Consider the following 17,667-nt stretch of genomic DNA (forward strand, 5'->3'; position numbering starts at 1 on the left):
CATTTCTATTATGCATTTATTAATAAATAAAGGACCCATGTCTTGTAAGCAATAACATGCTATCAATAAATCACAATGACTTATTTTGGTGCAAATGCTTTTCTATAGGGAATGATAAGTCGCTAGGCGATTTAGCTTCCTGTCAGTCTTGATAGAGATTTGTAGCTGCCCATTACATCCTATAGAAAAACATTGCTGGGAATAAGCAATTTATCACTTAATGCTCATGTGGCATTAGCTATAGCGCTGAAGAGTGCAATTCACATCACTCTCTGTCAGGGCCAGCCTTTGACGATTGGACCCGTGCAAAGTTGAATGGAGGACCAATCACCGTGTACGTATTAGTACGCCGCCTGCGAATCGGGCACAGGGTGAGCCAAATGACGTCTCACCCTGCTGCCGCTCAAATTAGCATTAAATACTATTCCCCCTTTCAAGTTGTAGCAACTCGGAGGGAGGAGTAATTTGAGGTCCGATTATCACTGGAAACCCGAATTACCCTTATACACCCCACACAGTATAACATTACTGCTATGCCGGCGCCTAGTTTCAGCGCTGAGCGCTATGCGCAGAAACCACCTACTGAACATTTTACATAATGCCCTCTTTTCTCATTTATGAATACAAACCTTCTTTTTGAATAGCTACCCACATATTGAGCACTTCTAATGCTGTGGGTGGCTTTCCCTATTTCCTCGCTATGCTGCTTTAATGGTTATTAAAGCAAACTTGTGGTGAGGATGGGGGGTGGAGGGAGGGGATTTGTTTATATAGTAGTGAGAAGCCTCTGCATGGTCCAGAAGTTTCCCAGATCCGGGAGATCCCCTTTGAGTCCACTATTGCAGCCCGGGACCCTCTTCTTTTTGCTGTCCGTGCATTCCCAATAGAACAAAGTGCTTGTGAGCAAAAAGCAATGCACAAGTGGGTTCCTTCTACTATGTATGTGCAGACCGCACTTGCACATGCTCAGTCTGCATGTGCTTGTACACATTTAGAGGGACCCAGCACTGGGATGGTGAGGTGTAAGAGAACTTACATTACTGAGGTAAGTACCTAATTTTCTACCCTCTTTTTTCACTTCAGGTACGCTTTAAAACAACTCTCTGTCTGTGGGTTTTTTGTTACATGGAAGCTTCTATTTGACTCTCAGTCCCTATTGGTTTGGTCCAATAAAGGGCACCATAAAAAGTCTTCAAATGGCCACAATTGTAGTTGAAGAGCTATGGGCCCCAGGGTGTTTTACATTGGACCCTCTCAATGGTGTAGCTAAGGGGCTTTGGGCCCCAGTGCAGGTTTTACATGGGGCCCCCCCAAGCACGCTATACATAACAGTTGATATGGCACACCAAAACCTGCCAAGGACTGCCACATTATGAGAGGGACGAGCAGAGGAGGGGGGCAGTTTGTTCATGATTACCACTATTCAAAGCATCCATAGAAGTGATCATTACAAGCACATGACCACCAAAGAGTCAATACTGCCATTGGGGTAGGGCTCCTCTGGCCTAAGGGCCCCGGTGCAGTCACAGCCTCTGCATCCTCTGTTGCTACTCCACTGACCCCCCCCCCCCCCTCCCTCAAGCACTTTATACATAAAAATGGATATGGAATGGGACACCAAATCCTGCCTAGGACATCCTCAGTGTAAGGAAATAAGCTTGTTTATGGCTTTATAAATACAATAAATAAATAAAGGATATAAAAGGTGCTCATTAACAGCATAGCAACAATGAGGAGCTAAAGCAGTGCTTGAAGGAGGGACCATGGTGGACTGTTGTAGTCCAGATACCTCAGTGCGGTCGTAGCTTCTGCATCCGCTATTACTATGCCAGTTTGAACAGGGCTCCATGAATGACCTTGGCTGACCCTGCTCACTATGCCCCTGATGGGCACCACATTTTAGGACCAATTAACAGGCGGATATTCACTGATAAATGAAACAGGAAAAAGGGCAGCAATAATAAAACCCATGATTAGCAGCAATAGATGGAAATATGGGCTCCCGTTGGCACCAACGAGGGTGGGGATGTGTTAAATTGAACCTGAGGTGAGAGAGATATGGAGGCTGCCATATTTCATTCTTTTAAGCAATACCAGTTGGCTGGTAGTCTTCCTGATCCTGTGTCGCTAATAAATTTAGCCATAAACCCTGTACAAGCATGCAGCAGATCAGGTACTCTGACTCAGGTTTTACTGGATTAGCCATATGCCAGTTCCAGGGCTCTGACTCAGGCACTACTTATGCCAGAAGATCAAAAGGGCTGCCAGGTAACTGGCATTGATTACAAGGAAATAAATACGGCAGCCTCCATATCCCTCTCACCTTGGGTTCCCTTTAAGGTTAGAGAGCCCGAGGTGGGCTCATAGAATGAAAAAAAGTAGGTTACCCGATCCAGCCCCCCCCCCCCCCCCAAGAACCACCTCGGGTTCTCTTTAAGGTTAAGCACCGGGGGGGGGGGGGTTAAAATTAGGCACCACCAGGGAAGGGGGGGGGGGGGGTATAAGCGTTAGGCATCAGTAGAGGGAGCAGGGTTAGGTTAGGACGGTTATAGTAAAATATCAATAAAGATGACCGATATTTTACTATTGGAATTAAGTAGAAAAGTATGAATAATTTTACCGGTATTCTACCAGCGGCTATATTCAGTGCCCTTTTTTCCAGGCGCCTTTTTACATATACACATTCAAACTACAGGACACAATGATAGTGTCCTATTAGGGACTCAAATATAGCACTTGAGCACTGCAAGGGAGGAATGCAAACCACTTGCACATTTCCTTTTGGACCCATTCACACCTCAAGCATTTCCATGTATGCTGGTATATTTACACACACTTGCAAAATGCACGGCCATCTCTATTTCTAATCATGTAAATGATGCTAATTCACGCCATCCTCGTGCTTACTGATCAGAGAAATACAATTTGTTGTCTTTTTGCACATTTTGCAAGTTTAAAAAGCCTAATTTATTAAGGGTCTTTTGGACAGGAGATCATTGGAGAACACAAGTCATTCTAAAGTGTTGCTCTGTATTTATTCAAAATTAACAACTTTAAAAATACGTAAATGCGAGGGAGCTTAATGATGGAAGAAAGGACCCGAGAAATGAACAGGTCTTTCCCTCATGAACTGTTCACATCATGCCTGACAAAAAGCATAATAAAGTTGTGTCTTTTTCCCAAATATGTAGACAAGGAAAATTTGTTGGTACCCTCTCTGTGTAAACAGAACCCGCAACGGTCCCCGAAATAATTTGAAACTGATAAATGTAACTGACACTCATCATTATTTATTCCTTATTAAAGAAAATCTTAAAAAGTGAAAAATTAACTTCAAGTTTGATACTTACCTAAGTAGCTAGTGCATTTCTACTGCACCGGCACTGCGGGAGGACATGAGTAGTTTCAAAGAGCTGTTCAGACAAACAGCAGAACACCATTCTGTACAATTTTGTGTGTCTATTCAGGGCCTGATTTAGGGCAAGGCCACCTAGGCCATGGCCTAGAGCACCACAGGAGCAAGGGCACTAAAGCAGCAGGCAGAACTTATGCAGCATTTGCAAACTTGCAAATGCTGCAATGCAGGGAGATAAGGCGAGCGCCTGACCACGGTACTCTGCTGTGGCCTCTGGCCTGTGCAGCGGCCACCTTGCTCTCTGCACGTTTGCATTGCAGCCGGCGGCTATGGACATGGCAGCATTGGAGGCAGAGGGGAAGAGGAAGCTTCGGCACTGGAGATGAGCTGAAAAATGTGTGACACTGATGGCTGCTGCGGTGTAAAGGCAAGCTGGCTACCTATACTGGAAGGGGATGGGCAGAGTGGGAAAAGGAGGGATTAAGGGAGTCATCTGGCTACCTATACTAGAGGGAAAGGGGGAGGAATCATCTGGCTACCTATACTGTAAGGAGGGGGTCATTAGGTTACCTATACTAGAGGGAAGGGGGAGGGGTCATCTGACTACCTATACTGAATGGGGGTGGCTGGTGACAGTGGCCTTGGGTGGTAAAGAGTACAAATTCGGCTCTGTGTCTATTACAACAGTTGAGTTCTCCTGGGTCTTCTACAATTGAGCCCACTGTCATGTCAATGGTTGGTGTCATGGACCTTGGTGTTCAGCTTGTATCTCTTTTGAAGTTGTCCTTAGATTTTTGGCTACCATCTTCACTATGGTTCTGCCATTCTTGAGCCAATTTTCCTCTAGAGTCTTCATACACAGGAAGGCTGGTTGCAGTCCCATGGACCTTAGACTTCTTAACAGTATTTGCAACTGTTGTCACAGAAACATTAAAGTAAACCTGTAACTGTAGGGGAAAACAAATGATAAATGGCATACCTATATCAGTAGGAGGAAGCCTCTGGATGCAGTAGCACGGAGCTACTCGTACACAGCTTTTTTATCCCCTTAGATGTTGAGGATTGCTTAGAGCAGTGACGGCAAATCTTTTAGAGACTGGAGCCCATATGCAATTCCCGTTTTCTCCTCGGTGATATTTCATAACTTGTTAATGAAATGCCTTTTAAATCACCAGCAAGCAGACAAATACTCAAAATAATGTTGCCAGTACTTTCTCACATTCTTTTTGGTCCTTTTTCCCTGCAAAGTGCTAAAAAGTTATTTTAAATCGAAGATGAAAAATTATATCTTAGGAGAAAACTCAGGAGAAAAAGTGAATTGCATGTGGGCCTGAGTGCCCAAACTGCCACCCAAAACCCACTTATGTATTGCAAAGTGCCAACACGGCAATTTGAACTAAATACTGAGGTTGTAGTTTTGAAAAAAAAAGAACTTGTACATTAACATCTTTTGTCTACAGGAAAATAAACTGATGTTATAAAGCTTGCCTTTTAAAAAGGAAATAAAACTGGGGAATTTAAACAAAAACAAAAAAAAAAAAAAAAGATACAATGCACATAGATCTGGAACTATTTTTAGGTAAATGTAGCCTCTCGAGAGACAACGGACATAACGGGAAGCGTCTGCAACAATACTCCCACCTATTTATTGGCTCTAAACAGCCCCCCCCCCCCCCCCCCCCCGATTTTTGCCTCGGAAACCTTGAGTGGGCCAGACCGACATGGCTGCAGTTCACATCCTGTGCTTCCTACATGGTTGTGTACTGCAACCACATCTTTTTGCAGCTCTGAGTTCATGGTTTGCGGCCGCCTGTTAGGAAGCACACGTGTCCCGACTCCTGGCATTTAAACATTTCTGTGGGGATCGCAGTGAAGTATTCTGACCGCCAATTAAACTAGTAGAATCCGTCAGGTAGGAAGTAGCAGTGGGTAGCAGCAACATGCACTCTGTCAATCAGTGACACCTCCTAACATCTCAACAACTGTGGGACGAGGGGGGGCAGCTACCCATATCTTGTGCAGTCAGTTGCCTGCTGAGCAATGCTCAAAAAAATGCATTGCTTTCACTATATGGCGCCCAGCAAATGAGATGGCGTCAGAGAAAAACAAGGAGGCGGAGCTTGTCAGTGCATGGCAGTTCCAAGCACGGCCCCTCCCCCGACCTATGCTGCTCCTCCTGCCTGCAGGGCCCGGACCATGAAGGGTGGAAATGCAAAATGTTTGTGGAGGATATATATAGCGGTGGCAACAGGGCAGCGCACGTGGCAACAAAGATGGCTCTGCATACCGCCTCAGGCATGTGTGCCATAGGTATGCCACCGCTGACTTAGAGGAGCATCAGCGCAGAGCAGGAAGAGCATAGGAAGATTAGGGGAAGTCTGGACCAATCAGAGGCCTCCCCTTACTGAGGTAAGAGCATAACTTTTTTTTCTTATATATATTATAAGGTACCCTTTAAGCTGGCCTTCTAGCATTTCCCTTTAATATGCTGGTCTTTCTCCTTAGGCAAGTCTCTCCTGGGCTTTCTCTGGTTTATGTTCAGTGTAAGACACACAATGACACCAAACATCAGAGTGACTACTTTTCCTCATCAAAACAGACTGACTGACAGATTGCATGACTGGAGTTGTGTGATACTAATTAAAGAAAACAGCTAGTATGATAAAACACTCTGCTCTAATTACATATGATTTTTTTCAAGGGATACCAACTTGTGTTAGGGGACGGCAATATCCTTGTAGAATAAGCAATACTTTACTCAATGCCTAATCAATGGCTAAGGGTGCCCATACACTACTCACTATCCAGCTGATTCAATAAAAATGATTGAATCTGGCAGATATCTATGCTGCAACATGGTCACCTGACTGATTTCCAGTTGAATTTGGTCAAAAGGACTGACGAGCCTCGCTGGAAAATCTCAGTCGCATGGGCTTGATAGGGTACTCAGCGTTTGATTTTCTAACGGACTCGATGGACCCCCGGATAGTCTTGCCCCGAGATTATGCGGCCTCCCCCCGGACCTGTGGTGAGTGTTGCATACTCACCTGTCACCCCCGTAAGGGTCTTTGCTTGATGACCTCATCAAGCGAGGACCCTTAAAGGCACAACTCAGAAGAATGCCGCCGGGAGCTGAGTAGAGCCGCTGTTCGCAAGATGAACGGTGAGATCCGCTGCCTGCACCTTTCTCTACATCTGAGGGAGGGAGAGGACCTGAGCGGTGGAGCAGGGAAACATAATCGGAGGGAGGGGAGGTGAGCGGAGCAGGGGACATCTTAATCGAAGGGAGGGAGGGGAGTGACGCAGCAGGTGCCTGTTATGTTACTCCAGGAGTACGTTCTGGGAGGGGGGAGGCATCTTTCCCATGTGAGGCGCCTGTAGGTACGTGCCTACGGTGCCTTATGGGAAATCCGGCCCTGCCCGTGTGACTCCTGGCCTACTAATGTGTCTGGAGTCCTTTTGAATTCTCACTGTGAGTGCCTGTACATTGTGAAACCACCACGTGTACTGATGTCACTACATGCACCGGTGTCACTTGGTACAGGTGGTTGCGGTGGCAATTCGGCAAGGATCTATATGATCTACATCTTGTTTTTTGCCACACATTAGGCTTCTTGTGGGTGATATTTGTTTTCAGTAATTAATTTCTTTTCTATGCAAATTAAGGGGGGGAAAAAACTATTGTTTAAAAAAAAAACTACTGTACTGTAGAGAAAACCCACACATTTTATTTGCCCATGTGTCCTGGCTATCACAGCATTTAAATTATGTTCCTAGTACAATGGATACTACTTCTTATTTCCCCCTATTCTCTACTTCTGAATGAATCTCAGGGATTCATCATAATAAATGTGGTGCATAATTTTAGGAGATTCTCATCCTCTAGTTTTCACCCTGTCTATTAATTACTTCTTTAACTGAATAGAAAATAATGTGAAAGCAATTGCCTATTAAATTAATACAGTAAATAAGAATAAATGTTCAGCTTCCAGAGACAGTTGACAAATGGATGAGGATAACACAGCCAAAGCTCTGATCCTTTTTCTGCAGGAGGAACAATTATCTGGAGGGTACTCAGAGGTTTTTCGGCATGTTGGGAAATTATGCATGCATCACTGGAAACTTTCATTATCCCTCCATTCACAGGCCAGGCCAGTTGGTGCAATCTATGCTCCAATCTGCCTCAAGGCTCTAGTGCTTGCATATGGCTACTAATGCCGTCCACACACGTTTCAAATGAGATCGTTCAATTGCACTTCATTCAATAAAATTATAACATCTACGCAAAATCAAACTGACAAGTTGATAAGTTAATTGTTATACTGCATGGGAAAGTTAAGATCTATACAAATATAAAAGATCATTTTAAACCATTAAAAAAAAATTAAGATTCCTTTGACATCAATATAAAAGCTATAATCTATACAGTTTTAAAGCACTCCTATAACAACATTTAAAAAACTCATACTTACCCAAGTATTGCCTTTGGATGATCCATAAAGGATTCCCACATGCTCATTGACCCCACCACCGCTGGCAGGACCCTCTCCTTATGCACCATATATGAGCGCAGGCGTACTTCATGAGTACAGCCCGGGCCTGCGCAGTAGCACAAAGGCACTCATGCATGGAAGAAAAAGACATGTATGAGAGGGTTTGAGTTATTGCACAGGGGCAGGTTGTATTCCAGCATGCACAGTATGGCTGAGCTTGTACACACAGGCGTATGGCCACCCTCTTGCTGGATACGTTCATATGGACCCTGTGTGGGAACAGTGGGCATCAGGACGATCCGGGAAAGTCTTTGGATTATCTAGAGGCTCCCCACTACTGAGGTATTTATTTTTATATTAAGTACTGGTTCACTTTTACCTATTCAATCTAGTTTTTTTTCCACCCACATACTCCCCAGCACATATTTATTTTGGACATGAAAGAGGTTGGTTAATTACTTCTAATAACCCTACATTATCAAGAAAAAAATAAATAAATGTGATCTCTCCAGATGTTTTGATTATCCATTTTAGGTTACAAAAAACTCGAGATCAGACAAAGGTTTGGAAAGGGTCTTTAAAATCTATACGTGTGTGGTCAACTTTGGAATATATTTGTTACATAAAGACATAACATGGATAAGCGGTTTCCATTTATATTCCACAGGTCCTGCTGCTGCCTGCAGCATTGTCCAGCAGCACAAGGTGACTGTCTGTGTTATCTGTAATCAACACTTAGTAAAGCCTGTCTAAGCATGCATAGCTGTCACATAGCCTTCATACTATAGCATACGATACTAATAGCATATGATCTGCTCTGTATGTGGTGAGCTTCAGGTTTCAACCACCCAGTGACATTAAGTGCTCAGCCACACTCTAAGCGCTTTTCTGAGTGCTTGCGATTGATTGATGATCGCTCCCATTCACTTTCATTAAAACGTGATAAAAATCACCACGATCGCGTACGTTTTTACGTGATTGGGGCGATTTTAATGAAAGTGATAAGGAGCTATTTTTAAAAAGTGCTCAGAAAGCGCCAATCAATGGCAAGCGTTCAGAAAAGCGCTTATAAGGTGGCTGAGCCCTAAGGCCTCTTTTCCACAGGCAGTTGATAGGCAGTGAAATGCCTCTCAAACTCTCACAACTGCCTGCTGCTGCCTGGCACATACCTGCTGCTGCCTGATCACTGCTCACTGCTGCCTGGTAACTGCTTGCTGAGCACATAGCTCAACTGTCCGTGGAAAAGAGGCCATAGGCCTCTTTTCCATGGACTGTTGATAGGCAGAGAAATGCCTCTCAAACTCTCACAACTCTCACAACAAACTCTCACTGCTGCCTGGGAATTGCTTGCTGAGTACACAGCTCTACAGTCCATGGAATAAGACATCTTTTTCACTGGAATATGAACTGTGTGCTCAGCAAGCAGTTGCCAAGCAGTAGTGAGCAGTTACCAGGCAGCAGCAAGCAGTTGTGAGAGTTTGAGAGGCATTTCACTGCCTATCAACTGCCCGTAGAAAACAGGCCTAAATCACACTGCAGGTGCTTTACTAATGTCGTGCAGGGCGGAAATGTCCTCTGATTGGGAAAAAAAACCCAATATGGATTTAACTGTGATGGCACAGTGGAAATTCACACCATGATTCCCAGCCATCCCTAAGGAGCTTTATAGTGAACCCAAGGTGAGAGTGATATAGTGGCTGCCATATTTGTTTTCCTTTTAAACAATACCAGAAGCGTCTGCCAGCCCTGCTGATCTATTTGGCTGCAGTAGAGTCCGAATAACACCAGAAACAAGCATGCAGCTAATCTTGTCAGTTCTGACAAGATCGCAGAAACACCTGATCTGCTGCATGCTTGTTCAGGGTCTGTGGCTAAAAGTATTAGAGGTAGAGGATCAGCTAGATAGCCAAGCAACTGTTATTGGTTAAAAGGAAATAAATACTGTACATCAGCCTCCATATAACTCTCACCTCAAGTTCACTTTAAGACCCTGGTGAAGGCTGCAGTGATCACCAGTAAATAGCTGTTGATGCTACTTTATACACATGGTTCTGCCAGGAAAATGTTTATCAACATCCCAGGAAACTCCTATGATATATAATTTTTATTTATTTTATTACAGTATAACAAAAAAAAACACAAACTCCTCCCCCAAGTCTGATTACCTCCTTAATTCATGTAGGTTGGGAGGAAAAGAGTAAAGTGCTAGCTAGTATGTAGTTCCACCCCCTTGCTAAACATATTTTTTATTTATATGGCACCAATGTCTTTTAGGGGCTCTGTACAGAGCAAAAAACAGACAACGTTGAGCCCCAAAATACATAAATATTTCATGCACAGCACAAGAAGAACACCTAGTAGCACCAGTACAAAATCTATTCTATATATATAATAGAGTAAGTGCCTCAACCTTCAAGCAAGAAGAAGTAGCGCCCTGCCCCCAGGGCCGGTCCAAGCAAGAAGAAGGGGCTGGTCCAAGCGAGAAGAAGAAGTAGTGTCATATCAAACCAAGGGCAAAGAGGGATAATTTGCATATTTAGTAGTAGTGCATTGTGGGTAACCACAAATGTTCACTTATAGCTGAATTATTGCAGATTTGCGTCTGTTTTAAGAAGGAAAATTACACCATGCTTTGATTTTTTTAATAGAAGGGCTTTTTGGTCTCTTTTATCCTCCTATACATTCTTAGTAGTTTGGGTCACCCTGAGCTGCTTGGTTACTGTGTTGTGCTGGTCCAAGTCCTATCTCATACAGCCATATCAATCCCTGGTATGCACTGATGAGGACCAAAATGTCTGAAATAGGTGGTCACATGTGGGTTTGATATGACTGTTAGAGATGGGAAGTTCGGATCTTTTCAATGATCCGGATGATTCGAATCGGATCATTGAAGAGATCCGGATCTTTGATCCGAATCTCGGATCATTTTACTACCGGAAGCATTGGGGGGTGAAATGAACAGCAGGACAGGTCTGTGGACAGGAGAAGGGGAGGGGGTGGACACACAGAGAAGGGGAGAAGATGGACAGAGGGCAGGGAGTGGACAGAGATGGGAGGAGGGACGAGCAGAGAGCAGAAATGTTTGCACGTAATACCCACATGCTGAAGTCATATATTTCACCTATATGTTCATCTGTACACTTTGAAAGAAAAGGTCGCACAGTGAAAGAAAGCATTCCCAGAAGATAAGTGCAGCTGTTTAGTGCCGAGTGCAGGAGGATTATATTGCCTTTCAATCACACTGTCTGCAAAGTTACTGAGCTGTGCTGAGCCAAATGTTTCCAATGTGATCACTGTGTACAACTACGGAACAGCCAGCCTATAATGAGCAGCACATTGCAGCCAGTATGTGTGCTCTACACATATCTGGCAGTGGCACCCATGTCCCCTCTCTCTCATCTACCTGTCCCTGCAAGGCTGGCTCCCCTCCAACTCAGCGATCCCTGCTTCCAGGACCCCGCTGCCCGCTGAGAGGGGGCGTGTCGCTCCTGGCCCCGCCTCTTTTGCGATCCGAATCACTCATTTTGATGATTCGGATGATCGACTCATAAAATAGATTCGGATCAAAGATCCGAATCGTTCATGATCCGGACAACACTAATGACTGTGTAAAACTTAAAGCTATAGGCTTGCTTGACTTACCAAGGGTGCAAAGCATTAATTTGCATATTTAGTAGCAGTGCATTGTGGGTAATCACAAATGTTCACTTATAGCTGAATTATTGCAGATTTTCTTCTGTTTTAAGAAGGCAAATTATTACACCAAGCTTTGCTTTTTTTAGTAGGAGGTCTTTTTGGTCCCTTTTATTTCCCTATACATTCTGAGTGGTTTGGGTCACCCTGAGCTGCTTGGTTACTCTGTTGTACTGGTCCAAGTCCTATCTCATACAGCCATATCAATCCTTGCCAGCTACAGATGAGGACCAAAAATCTGAAACAGGCTGTCACATGTGGGTTTGATATGGCTGTGTAAAATTTAAAGCTATAGGCTTGCTGTACACCAGTCGTTCTGGATGCTTGCTTGGCTTACTAAGGGTGAAAAGGAATTATTTGCATATTTAGTAGTAGTGTATTGTGGGTAACCACAAATGTTCACTTATAGCTGAATTATTGCAGATTTCCTTCTGTTTTAGGCCTCTTGCACACTTGCACACTGCATGCATTTCAGATTCCGATTCCGCTTTTTAATCTGTTTTTACATCCGATTCCGATTCAGATTTTTAATCTTAACTGCATGCTGCGTTTTTTGATCCGTTTTTCTGTTGAATGTATTCAGGGAAAATCGGAAACGGAATCGGAAACGGAATCGGAAACGGAATCGGAAAACGGATTTGCAGTGTGCAGGGAGCCTTAGGAAGGCAAATTACACCAAGCTTGGCTTTTTTTTAGTAGGAAGGCTTTTTGGTCCCTTTTATCCCCCTATACATTCTTAGTAGTTTGGGTCACCCTGAGCTACTTGGTTACTCTGTTGTACTCGTCCAAGCCCTAGCTCATACAGCAGTATCGATCCCTGCCATGTACTGATGAGGACCAAAAGTCTGAAACAGGCTGTCTAAATGTGGGTTTGATATGACTGTGTAAAATGTAAAGCTATATGCTTGCTATACACCAGTGGCTCTGGATGCTTGCTTGGTTTACCAAGGGGGAAAAGGGGTAATTTGCATATTAAGTAGCAGTGCATTGTGGGTAACCATAAATGTTCACTTATAGCTGAATTATTGCAGATTTCCTTCTGTTTTAAAAGGGCAAATTACACCAATACAGTGTGTGGCATTGCAGGAAGTGACGACAGTGGAACGCACGATGGAACACGGAAGAGGTGAGTCATCCCCGCTCGCTACCTCTTACTAACAGTGGCGGCTGCTGCTGTGCTTAAGCAGGAGGGGGAGCGCACATGGGGGACCCAGGTGAGGGGGGGGGTTCCTGCTGAGCTTAAGCTGGAGGGGGAGTGCACATGGGGGACCCAGGTGAGGGGGGGTTCCTGCTGAGCTTAAGCTGGAGGTAGAGCACACTTGGGGGATCCAGTTGAGGGGGGGACCAACCCCCCTCCCCGCCGCTGTGCCCAATACCCCCTTCCTGCCCTCTTATGCGGCGTATGCTACGCCGCGGGTCGGCTAGTACTTATATAATTCATACATTGTATGAAAGCATCCAGTAATACAGGTACACATTCACTTGATAAAACAACAAAAGAAATAAGAAATACTAGGAGGAAGACCCTGTTCTTGTGAGCTTCCAATCTACAGCACGGGTGTCAAACTCAATGCCTACGAACTGAATCCGCCCTGCAAGAGCTTCAAATGAGTAAGATTGTCTCAAATAAGGGCTATCTTTATATTAAAGTGGATCCGAGATAAACTTTTACTCATTGCATAATTGTGTTCCTTACATATAGTTTATAGGGCATTCCTCAAGCCAAATACTTTTTTGTTTTTGTTTTAATACTCTTAATTCCCTATAAACTAAACAAGCCTCGCCCACAGCTCCTTTTGTGCCTTGGCACTGTAGCAAGGGCTTATAGGAGCTCAGTCTGGGCAGGAGGAGGAGGAGGTTACTAGCCATTGATTTCAGAGGCAGAGGGGAGGAGGGAGGAGGATTTACACAGAGGCAAGCTGATAGCATCTGATAGCTGATAGCAGCCTGTGATAAACAGAACATGGCTGCCCTCATTGTATCACAGGAAGAAATAATCATATTCTGTTGAAGCTGTTTGCAGATAGATATGCTGTGTAAGCTATCTAAACTTTAGGTAACATATATAGACAAGATACTTGTTATAGTTAGTTTTTCATCTCGGATCCGCTTTAAGTGCATATCAACTAAATCTCCTAGAATTGATATCCTGCCGCTAAAGTGCAGCGTTTCTTCAGTGTTTCACAGCTGATTTCCCAACAAGATTAGATATATTAACAATCAATGCCAAAATGTCAAAGAAGAGAAAAGTTGGTATTGAGGAGTAGCTATGTCAGTTGGGTCCTGCTCTTTTACAACTCTGGTGACACCCACAACCTCAAGTGATACACATAAATCAGCGGTACAATGCTAAGCAATTTTCTGGAGACCAGTAATAAAGATAAAATGAACAATTTACTTTCTAGCAATATGTTCTAACAGACAGGTTATAACATCTAAACACACAGTTATGGCAATAATGGAATACTAACAGTTTCGTGCAAATGAATTATTATTATTATTATTTTTTATTTATATAGCGCCAACATATTCCGCAGCGCAATAGAGAATGACACCTCCAAAGTCTCTGGAAAGGGTTTGGTCCAAAAATCACAGTAAATCATTAAAGGGACACTTAAGTAAAAAAAAAAAAGCTGACAGGCTGGGGACGCGAGTGATTCTTCGTGTTCCTGGCCACAATAGCGCCATCAATGCTGCTATAGCATATATCATATACCATATAGCAGCATAGAGGGTGCTAATGTGTCTGGGAACGTGAAAAATCACTCGCGTCCCCAGCCTGTCAGCTCCTGTCAACGAAACAGGAAGTGGCTGCCGGTGGGGCCAGGAGGATCGGATGGAGACGGCGAGGGCACCGGACAGCTGCAGGGGGCTATTGGAAGCCCTAGGTGAGTAAAACTCATTTTTTGTGTTTGACTTAAGTGTCCCTTTAAGTGCACTTTAAATGACAAACTTATAAACAGTCTGTTGTGATCAAACTCAGATAAACATTTAAGCTAATGTCCCTAAACACTGGCCAATGTTAATCTAAGTAGTAGGCCAACAGTTGGAACTCATACATAAAACAATATTTGTAATCCACAAGGAACTTCACTCTGGAGAACAGCAGCAGGAAGATGACACAAGCTGGATTATTAGATACATATGAATGATCCTCTTCTAATAGGCCTAGACACTTCAGAGCAGATTGTTAGTCCAATATGACAGTTTTTGTCCCTAGTCCTAACTGGAACTGCGTTGTGTAAGACCCTGGGAGGCCTGACTATGTGAAGGTCACAATCCAACAGGAATCACTCACTCAAAGCTGGCTCTGTGAATCTGCTATGCAGGCAGATAAACATACCAATCGGGCGTAGCAGTAGGGGTTGCAGAGGTTGCGACCACATCAGGGCCCTTGGGCCAGAGGGGCCCCGAAGGGCCCTCCCTCAAATGCAGTATTAGCTCTCTATTGGTCCTGTGCTAATAATAATGACTTCTACAGATACTTTCAATAGTGGTAATCATTAACAAACTGTTCCCCATCCCCTTCTTGCACCTCTGACACTGTAATTGCCATTGGCAGGTTTTGGTGTGCAATATAAATTGTTACATATAGTGCTTGGGGGGGCCAAGTAAAGCTTGCATCGGGGCCCACAGCTCCACTACACCACTGATACCAATAAACTGGATTCACTATCAGCCGGTTACTGTAGTAATAACACAGGTTGCTTTCAGTTCCTTCAGATGATGCAGGAAGAAAACAGAATATAGTAGTGATCTGTAACATTCCTGATCAGCTAGGATGCAGTCACATGTCACTGAAGTAGGAGATTTCACCTCACAGATGGCTCAGCTCTGTGTGTGGAACGTTCCTCTTCAAAAAGGATGCACTGTGGAGAAAGGATCAGCTCAGCTCTTCCGATCTCCATCAGGCTCTCTTTCTCTGTCCAGAAATTTCTAGACCCTTACTTCCTCTCAGCGTTAAGACTTTCTCTCATTGGCTACAAATTTTCAACAGTATAAAAGCTGCTCTCCTATTGGTGAGAGGAATTCTCCACCTAGATGTAGGAAGGAAAATTGCAAACACGGGGCGTGGCTTGGCGCTTCATGAAGATGGCTGCTTGAGCTTTGAGCTCCCGCTCTAGACCCGCCAGAAGCTTAAAATACCAGCGTTCAACAACCGTTCCTCTTGCTATGAGGAGCTCCCGCAGACAGCAAGAGAACACAGTGGATACAGGTCCGACTCCCGCACTGACCCAGAAGACGGTACCGGAGATATTCCGATCGAAGCGGATAAACAACCAGGCCTCTAAGATGGCGCCGACCACAGAACCTAAAACTACACAGGCTCCTACGGACTCACCTCCGCCTACAAGCTCGCAGGTCAGTGGCAAACAACCACCCTCTCCCACGCTGGCAGACTTTAAAGCGCTAGCAGAAGACATTAAATCCTCTCTGCATGCAGCAATAGCGGAGGTCCGCATGGAGGTAGCCGCACTTGGAAATAAATTACTTACTCTAGAATCAGATGGCGCCAAGCGAGATTCCCAGATTGTCTCACTCAAACAAACGACTAGCCGTCATAACACACGCCTGGCCGAACACACCCGCCTCATAGAGGACCTAGACAATCGCGGACGGAGGAATAATATCCGGATCAAAGGCGTCCCTGAGTCGGTAGCACCAGACCAAACCCAGCGGGCCTTATCCACCATCTTTAACGAGCTTTTAGACCGCCTAGCTGATTCGCTAATTGAGTTTGTCCGAGCACATAGGGCCTTAAAACCTCGAGGTACAGAGGGGGACCAGCCTAGAGACATTATCTGCTGTCTGGCATCGTTTAACCTAAAGGAGGATATTATGCGTATTGCGAGAAACCAGGACAAGATTTTATTCAATGAGAAGCAAATACATCTCTACCAGGACTTATCTTTGATTACCTTATCCAAAAGACATATTATGAAACCGCTACTGCAAGCTTTAAAGGAGCGAGGCCTGTCCTACAGATGGCGTTTCCCTTTCGCGCTCACGGTGAGCCAAGGCGGCAAGATCCACGTGTTACGCTCAGCAGAGGGCCTCTCCGAGTTCTGCTCAGATCTGGGTATTCCAACAGTCAAATTACCCGACTGGGACTGTGACCCTACAGTCACCCAGGGGCGTCGCTAGCCCTGTTTTAGGGGGGCACGTGCCCCCAATCTTTCCTGGGGTGCCACGGATCTCCCGGCCGCCGCTGCCCCCTCTGTCAGCGGCTCCCTCCAGCCGCCGCCGCCGCGTCTCAGACCTCAGGATCAGGCGGCGAGCCGGCGACCAATCGTGCGGGCGCTAGGACCCAGCGCCCGCACTGATATGCGGAAGTGACATCACTTCCGCATATCGAGCGGGTGCGTCCAGCGCCCGCTCGTACATCTGGTCGGGTCGCCGCTGATCCTGAGGTCTGCTGAGAGGTAGGGGGGGGAGCGGCGGCGGCTAGAGAGGGGGCCTCCCTGTCACTCACTCACTCACTCACTCACTCACTCACTAAAGGGGCTCCCTGGCACGCACTCACTCCCTAAAGGGGCTCCCTGGCACTCACTCACTCCCTAAAGGGGCTCCCTGGCACTCACTCACTCCCTAAAGGGGCTCCCCTGGCACTCACTCACTCCCTAAAGGGGCTCCCCTGGCACTCACTCACTCCCTAAAGGGGGTCCCCTGGCACGCACCCACTCCCTAAAGGGGCTCCCTGTCACTCACTCACTCCCTAAAGGGGCTCCCTGTCACTCACTCCCTAAAGGGGCTCCCTGGCACTCACTCACTCCCTAAAGGGGCTCCCCTGGCACTCACTCACTCCCTAAAGGGGCTCCCCTGGCACTCACTCACTCCCTAAAGGGGCTCCCCTGGCACTCACTCACTCCCTAAAGGGGCTCCCCTGGCACGCACCCACTCCCTAAAGGGGCTCCCTGGCACGCATCCACTCCCTAAAGGGGCTCCCTGGCACGCACTCACTAAAGGGGCTCCCTGGCACGCACTCACTCACTAAAGGGGCTCCCTGGCACGCACTCACTCACTAAAGGGGCTCCCTGGCACGCACTCACTCCCTAAAGGGGCTCCCTGTCACTCACTCACTCACTCCCTAAAGGGGCTCCCTGGCACTCACTCACTCCCTAAAGG

The 17,667-nt window shown here is 45.6% G+C and overlaps 2 protein-coding genes across 5 annotated transcripts in view; both read right to left on the reverse strand.

Moving 5' to 3' along the window:
- Positions 1-17,667, reverse strand: part of PLEKHD1 (pleckstrin homology and coiled-coil domain containing D1) — a 664,905-nt gene that overhangs the window by 426,491 nt on the left and 220,747 nt on the right. The window lies entirely within an intron of this gene.
- GALNT16 (polypeptide N-acetylgalactosaminyltransferase 16) overlaps positions 1-17,667 on the reverse strand; it is a 228,764-nt gene that overhangs the window by 195,221 nt on the left and 15,876 nt on the right. The window lies entirely within an intron of this gene.

The sequence above is a fragment of the Hyperolius riggenbachi genome, chromosome 9 (assembly GCF_040937935.1).
Source record: "Hyperolius riggenbachi isolate aHypRig1 chromosome 9, aHypRig1.pri, whole genome shotgun sequence".
NCBI lineage: Eukaryota > Metazoa > Chordata > Amphibia > Anura > Hyperoliidae > Hyperolius > Hyperolius riggenbachi.